This window comes from Rhinopithecus bieti, unplaced genomic scaffold (genome assembly GCF_001698545.2).
Source record: "Rhinopithecus bieti isolate Rb0 unplaced genomic scaffold, ASM169854v2 scaffold_19, whole genome shotgun sequence".
NCBI classification, from domain to species: domain Eukaryota; kingdom Metazoa; phylum Chordata; class Mammalia; order Primates; family Cercopithecidae; genus Rhinopithecus; species Rhinopithecus bieti.
Window position 1 is genome coordinate 2,924,642 of NW_016803360.1, and position 18,672 is coordinate 2,943,313.

The window sequence follows — 18,672 nt, forward strand, 5'->3', positions numbered from 1 at the left end:
CACTGGGGCCTATCATGGGGAGGGGGGAGGGGGGAGGGATTGCATTGGGGAGTTATACATGATATAAATGATGAATTGATGGGTGCTGACGAGTTGATGGGTGCAGCACACCAACATGGCACAAATATACATATGTAACAAACCTGCACCTTATGCACATGTACCCTAGAACTTAAAGTATAATAAAAAAATGAAAAAAAAATAGCTGCATCTTTTAAGTAGGAATATTTTGGGCTATTATATGCCAAACCCATCACTGGTACTATTTAATTTCTCCTCCCATCAATGAGAGCTCTCCCTGAGACATACTGTGAAATCTTTCTGAGGATGAAATCACAACCGCAGCAATGCCACTGATTATTTTCAACTACAACAACCACACTTCTGTGCACATATATCAATCATGCCATAAGACATTCCGACTAAAAAGCTCAAAAGGAAATAATTAAGCATTCTCTTTTCCATATGAAGGTATTACTGACCAGCAGAAAGTGGAAAAATGTATACATAATGTATATAGATACTGACTTAACAATGAGTGAACAGTTGGGTCTCACAAATTTCAGTAGCGTTGTGTTGACAGTGGTTCATGGTGCTTCTGCGTTGCTAGGCAACCCAAGAGGGGATGGCGCATTTAAACACAAATTTACTTATATATGTTAGATTTTAGACATATTATATTGAGAGCGTATTACACATATCATTACAGGCTAGTTGTACATTTCTATTCTGTCTTTTATGTGAGCTTCTCTGTATGTACATGAAAGACACTCTGCCTGTATCCTTGCTCCTCTATTTTTGAAAATTAACATAGTCCTAATATGCATTTTTATGGTTGACAGTTGTGGCTATATGAGAGAAAATATGTAGCCTTTGATGTAAAAAAATGATTGTTTTTAAAAAAAACATAAACTGTCCAATATATGCTTGTGTGTGTCAGTCAGAGAAGGGGAAGTTGGAGAGAGGCAGTGTTTCTAAAACAAGAGATCTATGAAAGAAAGGAACAGTCTGCTAGTTCCACCTGGTTCTTCTCATTTAATTACTATAATTAATATGTGCAGAAGAAAAATTAATAGGGTTCTTAAATCCAGGGAGATATTAAATGTCAGAAATGTGGATATTTGAATTAAAGACGAATCAACTTGAACAATACATTATAATGTTAAAGAACTGGTAGCATATTAATTTCAAGTGAGAGTTTTACACTTGATAACTGCAGTGGTTTTGTGAACCCAATTTTAAGAGTTAAATGTGTCAATGCCATGAATCAAGGAATAAATAACAAAAGATCTTTATGAAATGATGCATAATAGATTGTGATGGCTGAAGCTGCTGAAAATTGATGGTCTAAATCAAAAGGATGGATTAGGAATCTTTGTGGAATTATTACACACCTGTAGTTTTGTGAGAAAAGCAGGGAATGTCAAGATCTTTTACTTCAAGGAGGACTTGAAGAATTTGGGGGTATACATTATTGTATTAGCTTACTCAGTTTACAGCTAGCTAGACAGTGCAAACTTGTGAAGGAGGATGTTTTCAGTATATCACCTGAGGATCATGGCACTAGTCCTGAAGAAGTAGGTGGAGCTTTTGATCTCCATCATACCATATACACACCTATGTGTGGAAATGCTAATGGGTTAGAATCTGATACAGTTAGTGTCTGAAACACTTTGAGTTCCTTATGGTACCTTGAATCAATATTTAGTTGAGTACTTGTTGTTCATTTCTTTGTATTATTCTCATTAGACTGAACCTGTATAGGTTTATCTTTGAAACTAAAGATTAAATTGAAAGTAAGTTCTACTGCATATTTTATCAAGATTATTTTTAAAATAGCTTTTATTACAAGAATCCTGAGTACATATCTACTGCTATCCTCTACTGCATAGAAATTTAGAGACGATGAAAAAGTATGCTCCTGGGTTTGGTTTTCTGGGCAAAGAAAATTAAAAACTTTAAACAGGTATCACATAGAATAATATACTCAACAGAAATTATTTTGTGGGTGACAATTTTAATAGGCATTATATGTCAGATGAAATAACTAATTAACATTAATTCTATTATATTTAGCATAATACCATATATACCTGGGTGAATAAAGAAGATTTCTAAAGGATGAGTTTGAGAGGTATTGATAAGGATCAGTTATTTAGTAAAGAAATCCCATGATTCATTAGATTTGTGACTCTTCAGTGACACATTTAATTAGTTAATGCTTTGTGAATCCCAGAATTCTTTGTAAATATTGTGATATACCATATTTTTGTCGTATGAATAACAATGTAATTCTGATTCTCCTATAGCTGAATCTCTGCATTCTATCTTTCATGCTACTTTGAATTCAGTTTTTAAAAGTGAGTTTAAACAGCACAGTACTTATCATATGATATTCAACAACCTGACTGATTTGTTTTCCATTTTATTTTATTTTATCAACTTTTATCTTAGAATCAGGGGGTATATGTGCAGGTATATATCACACAAGATATATTATGTGATGCTGAGGTTTGGAGTACAAATGAATCTGTCATGCAGGTAGTGGGTATAGTACCCAATAGGTAGTTTTGTTTTGAGATAAAGTCTCACTCTGTAACCCAGGCTGGAGTGCAGTGGCGCAATCTTGGCTCACTGCAACCTCCACCTCCTGAGTTCAAGCACTTCTCCTGCTTCAGCCTCCATAGTAGCTGGTATTACAGGCACCTGCCACCACGCCTGGCTAATTTTTTTGTATTTTCAGTAGAGACGGGATTTTCACCATGTTAACCAGGCTGGTCTTAAACTCCTTACCTCAAGTTATCCGCCTGCCTTGGCCTCCCAAAGTGTTGGGATTACAGGCATGAGCCACTGTACCTGGACCCAATAGATGGTTTTAAACCCTTTCTCCTTCTCTCTCTCCCCTCTCTTGTATTCCCCAGTGTCTATTGTTCCCACTTTTATGACCATGTATTTTTCTTTTTTAAATCAGTAATTTTTTAGTTGTTAAAATCAATTTTTGCATAGATGACAATTTACTTAGCCTAATTTCTCATTCTTAAGTAAAACAAAATAAGGACTTAATGAATAGACTTGATATATACTGATTTTTTGGCATAGATTACTCAATAAGTACTGAACTTTTTTCTTTAGGACGTTTAGAGTTTTTGACAGGTATATAGTCAAGTCCTACTCTCTTTTACTTCCTTTTTATTCTCTCTGATTATTTGTATACGAATTCATTCTTTATTGATAATATCAACATGACAAAACATACAAGGCCTTTGTCCTAATGGATCTTATAAATCTAATGCAGGAGGCAGACAGTAAGTAACTAAACAATGAAATGGTGTATGTGGTAAGTGCTATGAAGGAATTAAACAAGGTGACACAACAGAAAATAGTTGTGTCGGGCAATTTTAGATAGAATGGTGAGTGAATGCTGTGCATGGAGGTGACATCTTGCCAGAGACAGGAGGACGAGAAAGAGCTTGGCATGTGAAGATCGGGGAAATGAGCACACTTGGCAGAGTGAGGCAAATATGAAAAGGCATGATGATGGGGAGTGTTTAGTGACTATTATCAGAGTAACAGGCAACCTACAGAATGGGAGAAAATGTTTGCAACCTATCCATCTGACAAAGGGCTAATATCCAGAATCTACAAGGAACTTAAACAAATTTACAAGAAAAAGCAACGCCATCGAAAAGTGGGCAAAGGATATGAGCAGACACTTCTCAAAAGAAGACATTTATGCGGCCAAAGACATATAAAAAAAGCTCATCATCACTGTAATTAGAGAAATGCAAATCAAAACCACAATGAGATACCATCTCATGCCAGTTAGAATGATGATCATTAAAAAGTCAGGAAAAAACAGATGCTGGAGAGGATGTGGTGAAATAGCAGCACTTTTTCACTCTTGGTGGGAGTGGTAAATTAGTTCAAACATTGCAGAAGACAGTGTGGTGATTCCTCAAGGATCTAGAACGCAGAAAAACCATTGGACCCAGCAATCCCATTACTGGGTATTTACCCAAAGATTATAAAGTTCATGTCTACGAAAGACCACATGCACACGTATGGTTACTGCAGCACTATTCACAATATCATAGGACTTGAACCAACCCAAATGCCCATCAATGCTAGACTGGATAAAGAAAATGTGGCACATACACACCATGGAACACTATGCAGCCATGAAAAGGATGAGTTCATTCTTTCCAGGGACATGGATGAAGCTGGAAACCATCATTCTCAGCAAACTAACACAGGAACAGAAAACCAAACACTACATGTTCTCACTAATAAGTGAATGTTGAACAATGAGAACACGTGAACACAGGGAGGAGAACATCACACACCAGCGCCTGTCAGGGGGGTGGGGGGCAAGCGGAGGGATAGCATTAGAAGAAATACCTAATGTAGATAACGGGTTGATGGCTGCAGCAAACTACCATGGCATGTGTGTACCTATGTAACAAACCTGCACGTTCTGCACATGTATCCCAGAACTTAAAGTAAAAAGAAAGAAGAAAGAGAGAAAGAGAGAAAGAAAGAAAGAAAGAAGAAAGAAAGAAAGAGAGAAAGAAAGAGGGAAATGGGATAGCCAATGTGACTAGAGTGAAGTAAGGGTAAAGAAGGGGAAGAATAGTATGAGTCAAGGTTGAAATTGAAGACATGAACTGGCTATTCAAGACTTTATACCTGTGATGTGGCCAGGCATGGTGGCTCACACCTGTAATTCCAGCACTTTGGGAGGCCGAGGCAGGTGGATTACTTGAGGTCAGGAATTCCAGACCAGCCTGGCAAACATGGTGAAACCCTGTCTTTACCAAAAATACAAAAATTGACCAGGCGTGGTGGCATATGCCTATACTCCTAGCTACTCGGGAGGCTGAGGTAGGAGAATCACTTGAACCTGGGAGGCAGAGGCTGCAGTGAGTCAAGATTGCACCACTGCACTCCAGCCTGGACAACAAAGCGAGACTCTGTCTCAAAAGAAAAAAAAAGTTTATACCTGTAATGAAATGAGAAGTTCAGATTTTCTGGTGTGTGTTGTATAAATGAAGGATGCAATTTTCTCAGACAGAAGATAAAAGGAGTTGAGGTTTGTAATGAGGTGATTTTAAGGATGGATCATAGAATCATCAAGCCAGGAAGAAGAGAGTGAAATCAGGGAGAAGGCAACGATGGGAGAAAGGACCCTGACTTACTATAACAGAATCCAAGAGTCAGAGAGCTGCACAGATGAGGTGTGGTATGCCGGTCAAGGGAAGAGCCATGGGAGTGGGTGCCTGATACTGAGAGGAGGAAAAGAGGTCAGCGAGGAGGTAAAGAGCCTGGGCACAGTCATGTTGGTGGATTTTACAGTTACACAAGGAGAGATAGGACGGAAGATGGTGAACCAGAAAGTAAGTCATTAATCATGGCTGAAAGGTGGTTTTATGGGGTATGTGGATTTTCGGAGAGAAAGAGAAAACTGATTAGGAAGTAGCATCAAAGAGGAGCAAAGTTGACACACAACCTATCTCTAGATCTTGAAGGTCTTATAGGATATTGTTTCTAAGTCAGAAGTATGATGATGAATGATCATTTTCCTTAAAATAAAATCATATATCAATACTTACTGACTTGCACCTATATGCACTTCTAGGAAATTTAGCCAGCATGTATTTCCACAAGGGCAGGGATAGTTTTTGTTCTGTGGACTGCTGAATGATCACAGCCTAATGTATTGCCTTCTCAGTAAGCACACATTGACTTAAATCAGTTGGGTAAATTGTAAACTTAATTCCTTACTTTGACTTTAATTTGCAAATTAAGACTAGTGTACTTTTCTTATTTTCAGGCCTTATTTATAATTCCTAATGCTATACGCTATGATGTTACAGCATGCACTCGTATTTTGACACTTTCTAATTATTGTCAAATTATAAATATTACTAATTAATATATCCTTGATTCTTCATAATATTCTATTAACCAGCACTTAACACCTTTTTCATAAAACACTTTTTAGGATATATTTATAGTTAGGGCTTGTTGACACTATTTCATCTTGGTTTCAATTTACACAGTCCAAATTTTCAAGTAAAACCTTATGGAATTATCAGATTCATCGCTAACTTTCAAAACTTTTATAAAACATCTGCTGAGTTTTCAGACATTTATTCTGGAAAGAAAAGACATCCTGGAAAGAAAAATTTTACTTATTCTAATGTGTTTTATTTTAAATAAAAGTCCTATAGGTTATGATTTTACTGTCTTCTTTTTTTTCTGAAAATGTTAAGGTTTCTTTCCCAAAGCTTATTAGTTGTCAGTTTTATATAAGCCCATGAGGTTAGATTTGTATAAGGCAGTAATTTTAAATTCTCCCTCTCTTCCCACCCTTCCTTTTTTCCCTTTCTCCTTTATTTTCTTCCTTCTTCTTTATTAATTTTTAAATATGCATATCTCTTTTTATAGGAGAAAGGATGGATAATGAGTGCAGCATTCTCTGACCATTCTAATATCTCATCCTAGAAATTTTAATAAATGATTTACTAACATTCTCATCAGGCATTTTATTATAAAATAATATCAAAGAAAACTTGCTTTTGAAAAAATATCTTGATACTAGTATTTTACCAAATTCATGGGTATTGATAACTTTCGATTTCTCATTACTTTCAAGTATCTTCTTATTGTAAAATTTTAATCAAATATCAGATCCCACGCTTAACACATAAAAATGAATAAATTCATGTTGAGGGACTACCACATTATTTTATTCTGAAAAGTTGTTCAATTATTCTAAAGTTCTATATATTAATCCAAAGCTGTCTCTACTTGGGGGAAAAATGTGTGTGTGTGTGTATGTGTGTGTATAATTTTTTGGAGACACACACACACACACATATATGAGGATGATTCCTTATTATAAGTTCCAGTACAATTGATATATATATAGGTTATATCTACATTTTTGGTTATATATATTTATATATATAAATGCTTGGCCATTTTGTCTCTTTATTTACCTATCCACCTATAAACTTCAGCATTTTTTGTTTGGGTAATTAATATTTTGAAGTTTTCTCTCTTGTTATCTTTGTTTGGAATGATCTGTTTGAGACTTACTGTGTTTTTAACAAAAGTACATGTAAGTTTGATATACTTAACCTTATTTTTTGCTAAACAACAACCAAAAAGACCCCCTAATTTTGAAAAGTGTCCATCAGTATCACTGTTTGGCATTTTATCATAAAGATTCAATCAGTATTCAATAAATTATAATTGAATAAATAATGTTAGCAGCAAATATCACAGGCTAGGATCAGCATAAGAAATCTTCAAAATGTGAGCCTACATAATTGAGACCAAGTGACATTTCATTTGGTGTTAATTAACATATACTGTGTAAAAATGGTATTATTCTTTGCACAACAATATTTTCAGCATTTTAATATGAATTTTAACATGCTTTCTGATAGTTTAATATCTTTTAACTTGTGCCAATAGATTTTTTTTTTAGTAAGAAATGAGTGATAATCTTAATTTTATTTTACCCAATTCAAACATTCTTGCCTTGATCTTAGAGGCCCGGGAATAGGCAGCATGACCTCTCATCTCTTCCTCTCTTTCCTCAGTCTTAGTGAAGAGTGTCCTATTCACCCATCTGTCCACACCATGAGCCATACTGTGGATCATCCACTCGCCACCAAGTCCTGCATGTACTGCCTCTTTCCAGTTACAGCCACTGCCTTCATTTGGAATCTAAATATTTCTGCCCTTGTTTTCTGAACTGCGTCTGCAGTTAGTCATCTGCTACCCTCTTCTCATTCCTTTCATCTTTCTATCATTCCTGCTTAATACTTTCCTAGGGATCTCCATGGTGTCTGATATAAAATTGTACTGAAACTTGTAATCAGGCAGGCATCCCCTTTATAATCAGATCTCCATCATCAGTCCAACCTGGTCTTTGACCTTTTCTCACTGACACTCTATGCTCCTGTCATGCTGGACTCTGCAGCTGCTGGGCAGTGTACCTGCATGCTTTCCTGCAGGCTAGCCCTTCTGACTCTCTTCTCCTAAACCTCACCATATTTTCATGGGTAACAAGTCCTCACCTCTTAAGAATTTCCTGAAGTTCTCCCTGACATCCTGATTCCTGAACAACCACCCCTTTGTGTTCACAAAGGTCTTTGTAGATATATCATTTATCATACAGTATTTCCACTGAGAGTTTAAGTGCCTGTTTCCCATCGTGGCTCCTGAGTAGCTATGCAGAAGGCGTAGGGGAAGCAATCTGGTGGAATTGGGCCAAGGAGACTTGTCTCTAAGCCACATTGGCAGAGCAGTGTTTTACTTAGATTATATCTATTTAAGATGGATTTAGGGAGGCTCAGGGAGATTATTGGAGAGAGGGGAAATATGAGAGACCCTAAGCACCTCTTGGCAGCACTGCTGTGTTTCCTCTACTGTGGAGTGAGCTCCTGGAAAACAGGGACTCTGTCTGTCATGTGTGTGCTCCCTGAGCACCACACGGTGTGTGCCAAATAGATTGTATGCCTGCTACATAGTAGGCTCTTAATAAATAAGAAGTGAATTGAGAATTAGATGCTATTCATGTTCCCATATTAAATTGCTTTCAAAAAGTAAATCCTCTGTGGCTGAAGTCTATTAAAAATACACTCTTCTTCCAAATAAAATGTCTGCTCCAGGCGATTTGAGGAAGACATGTGGGCTCAAATAAGATTAAACCAAACCATTGTCATGTACATGTAAATACTGCGTGAGTTACTAGTCTTACATTTTCTTCACTAATGGGGATTTATTCTAAGGAACTTTTTTGTTCAGTATTTTTTGATGAAGAAATAGTCAGAAATATCAAAAGCCTTCTTACTCCATTTTAGGCTGCCATTTTTTTCCTAAGAGCTGTTACACATCAAGCATACCTAAATTGCCTTTCTGAAATACAGGAACACAGTGTATTGACAGTAAAATGGTCTGTGTTGATTAGTTTGTCTTTGGGGTATACTTGATTCATCAGATGATGGAGATCCTGCTGGCATTTCATGCAACCTGCTATGGTATGTGGGCTTTATTGGCTTCCCAGCAGTGACACTGACACAAATTGTCAGATTTTACAGGCAGTTTTAAACCTAATGAAATACATCCTTGAGAAGCTTCCTTCACCATTTTAGTAGCTGTGCAATTTGAAAGAAAAAAGTCAATGTACACCACACAGGGTAGTTCACTATTGAAATCATGGAGGACAATGACAGCACGCTTATTTTGCTCTTGAACATGCTGTCATTAACTGCACGATGGGATACTGATGCTGCCTCAGAGGCTGGTATTAATCTTTGTGCCAAACCTTGCAGAAACCCTGCGTGCATCTACTGACGTAAGCATTGCTCTCCACCACTTTGATCTTAAGATTACTTCTTTGGGGATAGAAGTTAATATAAGGCTGCTGAACTTAAAAAAAAAATGCTCAAAGTCAGTGAAGGTAGGAGATGTTCATTTTCTTCCAGTACTGAAAATTAGGAGTACAGACCCACATGTTATTATACAAGAGAAAGTAGTCCTACGACTGCTGGATAATTTACATACATTATCTAATTTAATCATAACCCTGGGAGAGTGGAAATATTGCTATTCCTATTTTACTAGTGAGAGACTAAGTGATTTGTTGGTTTTTGATCCCAGGTCTACATGAATACAAAGATAAATGTTTAGTTCGTTCTGTATAGGGTCTCAAAGTAGTCATTTTACTAAATTTTTGATCTTTATTAGACATAGACGCAAAAGTAATAAGAATATTTCCACATGTAAAGGGATGATGACAAAAATTAATGTTCAAGACTCATTTCAGTGTTCTTCTACCTCTTTAAATATTCCAGAAATGGTGATACAGTCAGGAGCAATATATTGCCAGGAACTTTGGCAGGATGAGAGATCACTTTTTGGATAGAATCAGTTGCAGGAATTTTCCAAATGATTCACACAGAATCAACTTAATCTTCTGGAAAACATTTTAGGGACCACAAATACATATTGTACCCAGGATGTAGTGTACTTACTGCAGTGTGGTCTATGATTTTTCTTGGCATGCGTAATTCAAAGACCAAGATAGAAATGACTGATTTTAGCACTTCCAGCAATAAAACAAAAGCTCTTCTACAGGAGAATATCTTCATTCATGTTAAACATATCAATATCTCAAGTAAATGTAATGAATTTTGAGATAGGGATCATGCCATTGGGGTCTCATCTGGTGGCCATGGGGAAATGGTCCTCTTTCTTGGGTATCTTTGGAGAGTATAGTATTTGACTCTTTAGTCAAACTGAGGATCAGTATTTTAAAAGTCTATAAAATACTTAAGCCATCTTGTAGAAATAAATAGTCTTCCCACCCAGACCATAATCTCTCGAATAATTATTAGGAATTTTCTTTTTTCTTTCAAGCACTTTGGAACTATAACTTAGATTCTTTAAAAACTGAGTTTTATGACTGATTTTTCAAAAAAGCCTCAAAATTTTGACAAATGTTACATTTATTTTTCTAATTAGGATAAGTTTTCAAAAGTCACAAGATGTTTCAGCCAAAATCCAGTGTGAAAATAGAAATTAGAAATGATCTTTTGAAAAAATTAAGAAATTATTTTTTGAAAAGTATGGGGTCATTAATTAAGTGTTTGACCTTTTGTGGCTTCTTAAATGTCCATTTTCAAAAAGATAGAAGCAGTTAGAAGGAAAAGACTATGAATGTAGCTTCAGGGCCAGAGGACAAAAACTGTTGAAATTCCCTTGATATAGATTCATAGATTGCAAACGAGCACTTTTTAAAATTGAAACCCTTGAATATGATATCTCAGGCACAGAGTGAGTTCTTTATATATACAAAACGTGATTCTTACCGCCTACCAGCTGTCTTCCGATTTCACAAGATGACCTTGCCTATAAGTTTGACATGTAACTCATAAAATGCATGGCTCTGGAGAACAATTATCATGACGGGAGTATGCTTTCTTGATTATATGGCGGGATCCTCTTTCCCACTTCTGCTTTTGAAGGATATTAAAGGTGAGATTAAAAATGCTCCAGTTGTTCTGCTTGTCTGATTGTAACAGTGAAGGAGACAAAATTGATTCTAGCTTATGGCTCAGTGTTTCAATGTTATTCCGCAGCACTTGTTTGCCAGCAGCTGTTAGGGATTATTGCAGGTTTCTTTGTCAGGAACAGTGTGGCAACAATAATAAATCAGATTTAAACTGGCTACTGAAGGGGTTTGTTTAAAAGATTTAAAAGTCTCTTTAGAGTCAAAGGTGTTAATTCTACCTGGTGAACCAGAATGATCATGCATGTATCTTGGGACTGACTTATATTTTCTAAATATGGGCAATGATCATACATGCACTGAAAAGAGGACCACCTTCTCCCAGAAATATACAACACCAAAAGATTCTCTACCAGACATGCATGAAAAGATAGAAAAGTACAATATTTCTTTAATCATTTTCTTTCCTCTTTGGTTTAGGTGAAATAGAGGATACAGCTCTGATCATTAGAATTTCATATAGAAAACGTTCACACACATAGTGGATTTGAGGAAATCAATTTTCACTAATCTAGAAAATTCTCTCCTCAAGAGAAAAGGGATTTAAAAACTTTCATGATGTATTTAAATTCAACATACCTTTCGCCTACTTTAAATAGGGAAAAGGTGACTCTAAGGTCATAACATGGAACTGACTTTACCCTTCCTGGTATAGAATGGCATTTCACATTGAGAAAAACTAGGGAGAAGCATTGAAGAATGAATGGGCAGTGGGGAGAGTCATGTAGTTCATTATTTCATTATTTGTCATGGTAACACCTACTTTATACAATCTATCACTCCTACTTGTCCAAATATGTGTTTCTCCTAAGGTAAAATTTCAAAAATTCTCGATGATGTTTTGGAGGTTCTGTAGAGAAGGTGAATGGTATAGAGCTAAAGCAAATCTTGTATGACTTTTTATTTAATATGTTTATTTCCTATACCTATGCCTTTACTGTGTATACATATACACCCATATCCCTATATATTCACATGTTCACTTTTGATTTCAAATTTTATTTGTGAAAAAAGCAGATTTATTATTTTTTCTCTTTGAGATGGAGTCTCGCTCTGTCACCCCCCTGGCTGGAGTGTAGTGGCTCGATCTAGGCTCACTGCAAATTCCGCCTCCCAGGTTCAAGTGATTCTCCTGCCTCAGCCTCCCGAGTAGCTGGGACTAGATTTATTCTTAATCCCATTTATCCATGTAGAGAATATGTCACCCTGCTCATTTCACTTTGCATTTCACATTTCACTCACTATTTTTTTTTTTTTTTTTTTACCTCTTTCCTTCTATTTCTTTTTGCTCTGTCACTCATGGAGCTTTCAGCTACTAAGACACACAGGAGTGCTTTCTAGAGAGTAACTGAAATTAACCACATACATTGTTTTGGTGGCAAACCTTACACTCACAGTCATTTATAGTACCAAGTCTCTGCTCTTTGGGCAACAGTGGAAAAGAAATGCTACCAAGCTCCTTATGTGGAGAAAAGACTGTTCTCCCATTTGGAAGCCTTATGCCCACATCTGTGCCCTTTGCACATTTATAAAATAACCGTGACTTGTCCTTTACGTTTTTTCAAGCATTCATACCATTAGGCAAGGCTCTGCCTAATGGAAGAGAAATACTCTTATTCTGTGCCCAGGTGGCTCATCCATCTCTGGGTATTTTCAAGCATCGGAGGTGGCAATAGTGTGCTTAGTCTCATGACTGAGCAAAGAAAATAACTTTCCAGAGATTACTCTTAAAATCTCCCATTATGGGAGCACATGTTTCTCTTAGCACTGTTTACTCAGGACTTTCAGGGTCAGTAGGCGAATTTTCAACAAATTTGGTTTCTTTTAAAACCTATTTTGGTAGTTTTGTTAAATGTGCCTGGTAATTCATTTTAAGTGGAAAAGGGATGGAGATAAAGGGTAGGTAGAATTCTAAATGTCCTAAGGCTGTTTTATCATCCTATGGTTTTAATAAGTTTTATCTGGTAACAGACAAACATTGTAAAAACAAGAATGGGTTTAATGTAGTCAAATAAAGAAAATGTATTAAAAGAGAAAAATGAGGCACTGGGCTATTCTACTCTTGTTCATATTCTTCACCCTTGTGTTCCTTCTGCTCAGGACTCCATTGTAAATGCTCAGGATTAATTTTTTGTTACTTTATGCAGTTCTATACTGTACCTTGTCTTTCTGCAAAGCAAAGATAATATTGTAGTTTAAAACTTGGCTATACACCACCATGAGGGAATATGCTTCCAATATTTTTCTGCAGAAACATTTAAAATTTCTTCAGCTATATTTTGTACTTACCTGAATTCTTAAAAATAGAATATAGATAATACATTTCCCTATTTTTGTGACTCACATACTGTTAATAGTTATTGTTCTAATTTGAATAATATTATGCTTTGTTAAGTTATTTAGAACCACTTACCTCTATCTGTAAATAACCCCGAGTTCCTATACTGTCATCACCATTGTTTCTTCTAACATGCTGTAATGTAAAATCAAAATTAGTAAGTTGTTATAATTATTTATGATATAAGAAGTATTCTCCTGTGGATAAAGTACACATTTATTTTGGATATTTATAATGCTTTATGTTTGTTTTGACATAATTCCTTTTCTTGACTATTTACGGGAAATAGCTGGTTATAGTTTTTACCTAAGTCTCATTTGAGATAATGGATTATGCAAATAAAGTTTGCTCACTGAAGGACAAGAATATTCTGTACTTTTTTTTTTCTGGTTCTTCAAGATGATGGTTGATAAAGAATATGTTCCACTGACAAAGTTAGTTATGTATTTTAGCTTATTAAATAAATTTAGGGACAAAGAAGAGAAAATAATTTTCAAACCCACTGTGCTTGGCTCTCACTAATTATGGTTTTGCCTATGGGATATGGATTTTGGAGGTTATATTTATGATAAGTGACCCTTACACCATTTATAAATGATAAAATATAAAATATTTGTCTTAAATAGGGAGATGCTATAATGTCTCTTTCCCCTCTTCAACATAATCATGTTACAGTGATTCCTCAATGAGCAGCTGAATTTTCACCTCTTCTTGAGCCTATCACCATCATGCTGTTTTATGAAACTCACTTTTAGAGATAAAGCAAATTGTCCAAATGTCACCAGTTATTGAATCTAAATGTGGGCATACAGGTTTTATTTGAAGCAGTCTTTCGGCTTTTCTATATAATTACATTCTTATTTAAAAATTTTGAATAAAATCCCAGCACTTTGGGAGGCCGAGACAGGCAGATCACGAGGTCAGGAGATCAACACTATCCTGGCTAACACGGTGAAACCCCGTCTCTACTAAAAAATACAAAAAACTAGCCGGGTGAGGTGGCGGGCGCCTGTAGTCCCAGCTACTCGGGAGGCTGAGGCAGGAGAATGGCGTGAACCCGGGAGGCGGAGCTTGCAGTGAGCTGAGATCCGGCCACTGCACTCCAGCCTGGGTGACAGAGTGAGACTCTGTCTCCAAAAAAAAAAAAAAAAAAAAAAAAAAAAAAAAAAAAAAAAAAAAATTGAATACACAGAATAAAGTGATAGCAAATGGCTAGGCAGCTATTATGGTGGTCAAGGAAAACCCACTAAAAGAAACCAGCATAGTATTTTGTATGAGCACAGAAAGTGTGGGTTAGAGAAATCCAATGTCTCTATTTTAGAAAGAAATGTCATCAAGGTGGTCAGGGACCAGAACATGTAGCACTTTGTAAGCCGTGAAAGGCATTTTCATTTTATTCTTGTAGATTTTAAGTAGAGATGCAGCTTGCATTTTAGAAATATTTCTTTGGTTACCATATAGAGCCAGTTCTCATATAGGGAGTTTATTATTGAGGTGCAAGATCTAAAATAGAAAGACAGGATATGAGGCTGTTGGATCCCCATTATAATGGTAGCTTGGATGAGATAGATTTCATGAAAATGGGAAAAAGCAGACATGTGTGGGATGTTTTCGGCAGGTGGAATCAATAGTACTTATTAATGGACTAGAGATCTTGGTAGTAAAGCAAAGAGGAGAAACTTTAGATAAGGCAGTTAGAGAAGGAAAATCAAGGATAGATAGACTCTAGATTTTGGTCTTGAGCAATTGCATGGATGGTGATATCATTGAATGTAATGGAATAGATTGAGAGTGGTGCAAGATTTTTCATGGAGGGAAGTCCAGAGAAGAGAATTCTGCTTTAGCCATACTGAATTTTAGACACCTTTTAGACATCTAAATAGAACTATTGATTTACTATTTGGATATGTAAGTCTCATCTGTATGCCATCTCTTCTGACTATCTTACATTTGGATCCTGTGTATTTTTTACACTGGTCTGGAAAAGCTGGCAAAACCTAGAACTGCACTTGTCCCCTCTGCATTTATACCATTTCAGATAACAGGTCTAATTTTAAGTTTCACCTTTTCATAATTGATTATTCATTTGTACACAAGTATTTATTGAGTACCAGAAATAGCATTTAGTCATTTCAAGCTTTAGTCTTTCATAATCCTATTGTCCAGATTTCAGCAGCATCAGAAGAAGCCATATAAACACTGCCTTGGGATGGCCCTTAGATGGCCACCAAGATCCCCTAGTGACATTTTCTGAGTACAAAGCAGAAGAAAGATGTCTTTCATTCTGTACACAGTGTGCTACATTGTGGTTTAGTTTATTATTAAAAAGAATAATTAAAAAGAAAACATATGCTATTTAGGTTTGGATTTCTAATTTTAAGATTAAATGCCTTTATACCATATTTCTTTGAAGCTAAACATGTACTTAAACCTCAGCTCCCCCAATAATTAGATATTTGAACATGGTGGAAATAATGAACCTATCATCTTTAAAACAAATAATATAAAATATGATAGAGTAGATAACATTATTATAACAAAGTAAAGATTTAAAGATTATAAAATATTAAAAGTTCAATTTGTCATTAGACTCTAATGAATAATGAGTATATCAGGTATTATATTCTGACACGAAGAACTGTCTAGCCTTAGAGATTTGAAATATAACTAAGAAATCCATTAAAATAAATTAAACAGAATATATTCCAAAGTAACTAATGTTTTTCCATATTAACTCAGAACAACTTTGTCTGAAATTAAACTCAATATAGATCATTTATAGGTATAAGCATAGAGTTTAAATTCAGGTAATCTTATTTGGATGTACAAACTATGAATATAGACATTAAGGAAAAGTAGCCATAATTAATTATATCAAATCTTCAGAGTTCACACCTTTCCTCTTCCTAAAAACACATGCAAGTTTAGGCTGGTCAAGATATCAATGTCTGCTCTGAGATTATCAAAGTAATGCATCCATTCTAAGAAGCACTAGTGGCATATAAGATCATGGTAAAGGAGCAAGAAAAGGAGCCCTCACTTCGAACTCCATAAGACAGAAAAGATACAGCATCAATCTGTCCTCCCCAGTTTATCTGTATTAAGGATGTAAGAGCATTTTGAAATAATATTTTACTTAGTAAAGTAATATCCGCAAGCATTTCACCATGAAAAAATTAAACATTTTCAGTATATAATATGAAATGTACCATCTCTGATGATTATTTTTATTGACGATATTCTTGCCAACTCTAAAGTACTCTGATACTGGAATTTTAAACTTGTTATATTTTTTACTTTTGGTATGAATGTCAAAGAAAGGTATTACCTGTAAGAATTAGATTTCTCATTGTTCCTAAACAAAGAATGTCTTCTTATGTAGTCTGCACTAGGAATTGGAAATGATGCACACAAAATACATCCTTTTAACCTGCGAGATTGTTTATGCATCTTAGGTTTGCATAGTTGCGCAAATGCGTGCATTTAAAAATCACCATTTGTATTTTGTACTCTTCTGGCTTTTGGCTGTAGTGGAAATTTGGATTGAAGACAATGGAAACTGTGAAGTACAATATATAAACTTGCATCCAACCGAGAAAAACCACTACTCTTATCTGCACTTCAATCAGCAGGAGGTTCTTTTCAGTTTGTTTAGAAAAGTAGGGCCTGTCATCTGCATGGCATACAATCTTTGACAGAGAAATTTTCTTTTGCCCTTTGTATCTTAACTACTAAGTGCTGCAGAAACTTCTGTCTAACTGCAAAACAGTTTAAGGTATCATCTATGGCAACGTTAAAAGTAAAACCCAATCAAATTTTATGTTATCATGCATAATAGACCAAGCACAATTATCTGAATACCAAACAGGGCCAAATATTTCTCTATGATTCTGATGAGACATAAAAATGTTTTAAAAACAAATACGTGCTATGAATCACTTTGGAAAACCTTTGGCATTATCTACTGAAATTAATATGTGCATACTCTGTGATGCTGCAATTCAACTTGTAAGCATATACTCAAGAGAAATAGGTGTGCATGTGTACCAAGACATATTCAAGAATGCTCATAACAGGACTATTAATAATATCTAAAGCTGGAAATCACCAAACGACATTGCTATTGGCAAGAATAAATATTTTGTAGTATCATCATATTAGGAATACTATAAAGCAGTAAAAATGAACAAGCAACTGTTATATCCAACAGCATGGGTGAATCCCTAAACATAATCTTAAGGAAAATAAATTATACATAAAACAGGATACAGTGCCTGATTCCATTGACATAACATTCAAAAACAGATGCAATTCAACTTTCATGTTAGATAGAAGTCAGGATACTAATTATCTTTGGAAAGGGTAGAGATAGGGAGGATTCTTAGTATGGGCAACATGCTATTTTGATCTATATGATGTTTACATAGGTTTTTATATATAGGTTATTAAAATAATATAGTGATAATATTATGATCATACATTGAGGCTTTTATTTATTATAATCAGTTGGGATTATACAAAGAGTACATTTGTTCATTTTCTATACATATATATACAATATATATTACATATACATATATATACACATCCATTTTTTAAAATGTTCTAAGAGAAAGAAGAAAAGTTCAGTAAACAGAAACAACCCATTTCCTTTTCACTAGAGATAAATTACTATTATGTTCAAATCATATATACAGCATACTATATATATAAAACTCTTAAAATATGCTGAATAAGCAAATCAACAACTACATCTAGACTTTCTTCTGCATCGCAAAGCAGAATTACAGTTAAATGTATTTTATTTCACACTTAAAGGATTAAAATAAAACTCTTTTTTGAACAATCATCCAATATATTGACCATAAGTAAATTTAATATGAGTCGATTATTTTAACGGTTTTGTAACTCAATGTCTGTTGTATTTATCTTGATTTTTATCAAGTTCGGCAATTCGATTTCCACATTTACTTTTGTTTCTATTTTTGTGAGGCACTATACTTTTTATATCATAAATGTTACTGATATGGCCACCTAGTTAGAAAATTTTGTTCATGAGAGTATATTGATTTTAGCAAAATTTACATATTTACATATATACATCCACATGTTTGCGTATGTAAAAATATAGGTTATTTACTTACTATTGAAGTGTATTATGGAAGATAAAAGGTTTTCATCCCTGGCATATGACAGCTTTGGTAACATAAGTTCTAGCAAACTTTCATTACTCCTACATATATATATA

At 35.0% G+C, this 18,672-nt stretch overlaps 1 protein-coding gene and 1 pseudogene across 1 annotated transcript in view; one reads left to right on the plus strand and one right to left on the minus strand.

The window, feature by feature from the left end:
- LAMA2 (laminin subunit alpha 2) overlaps positions 1-18,672 on the plus strand; it is a 640,343-nt gene that overhangs the window by 115,015 nt on the left and 506,656 nt on the right. The gene's annotated exons all lie outside the window — the stretch shown is intronic.
- The window catches only part of LOC108534123 (mesoderm-specific transcript homolog protein-like), a 95,636-nt pseudogene that overhangs the window by 74,156 nt on the left and 2,808 nt on the right, over positions 1-18,672 (minus strand).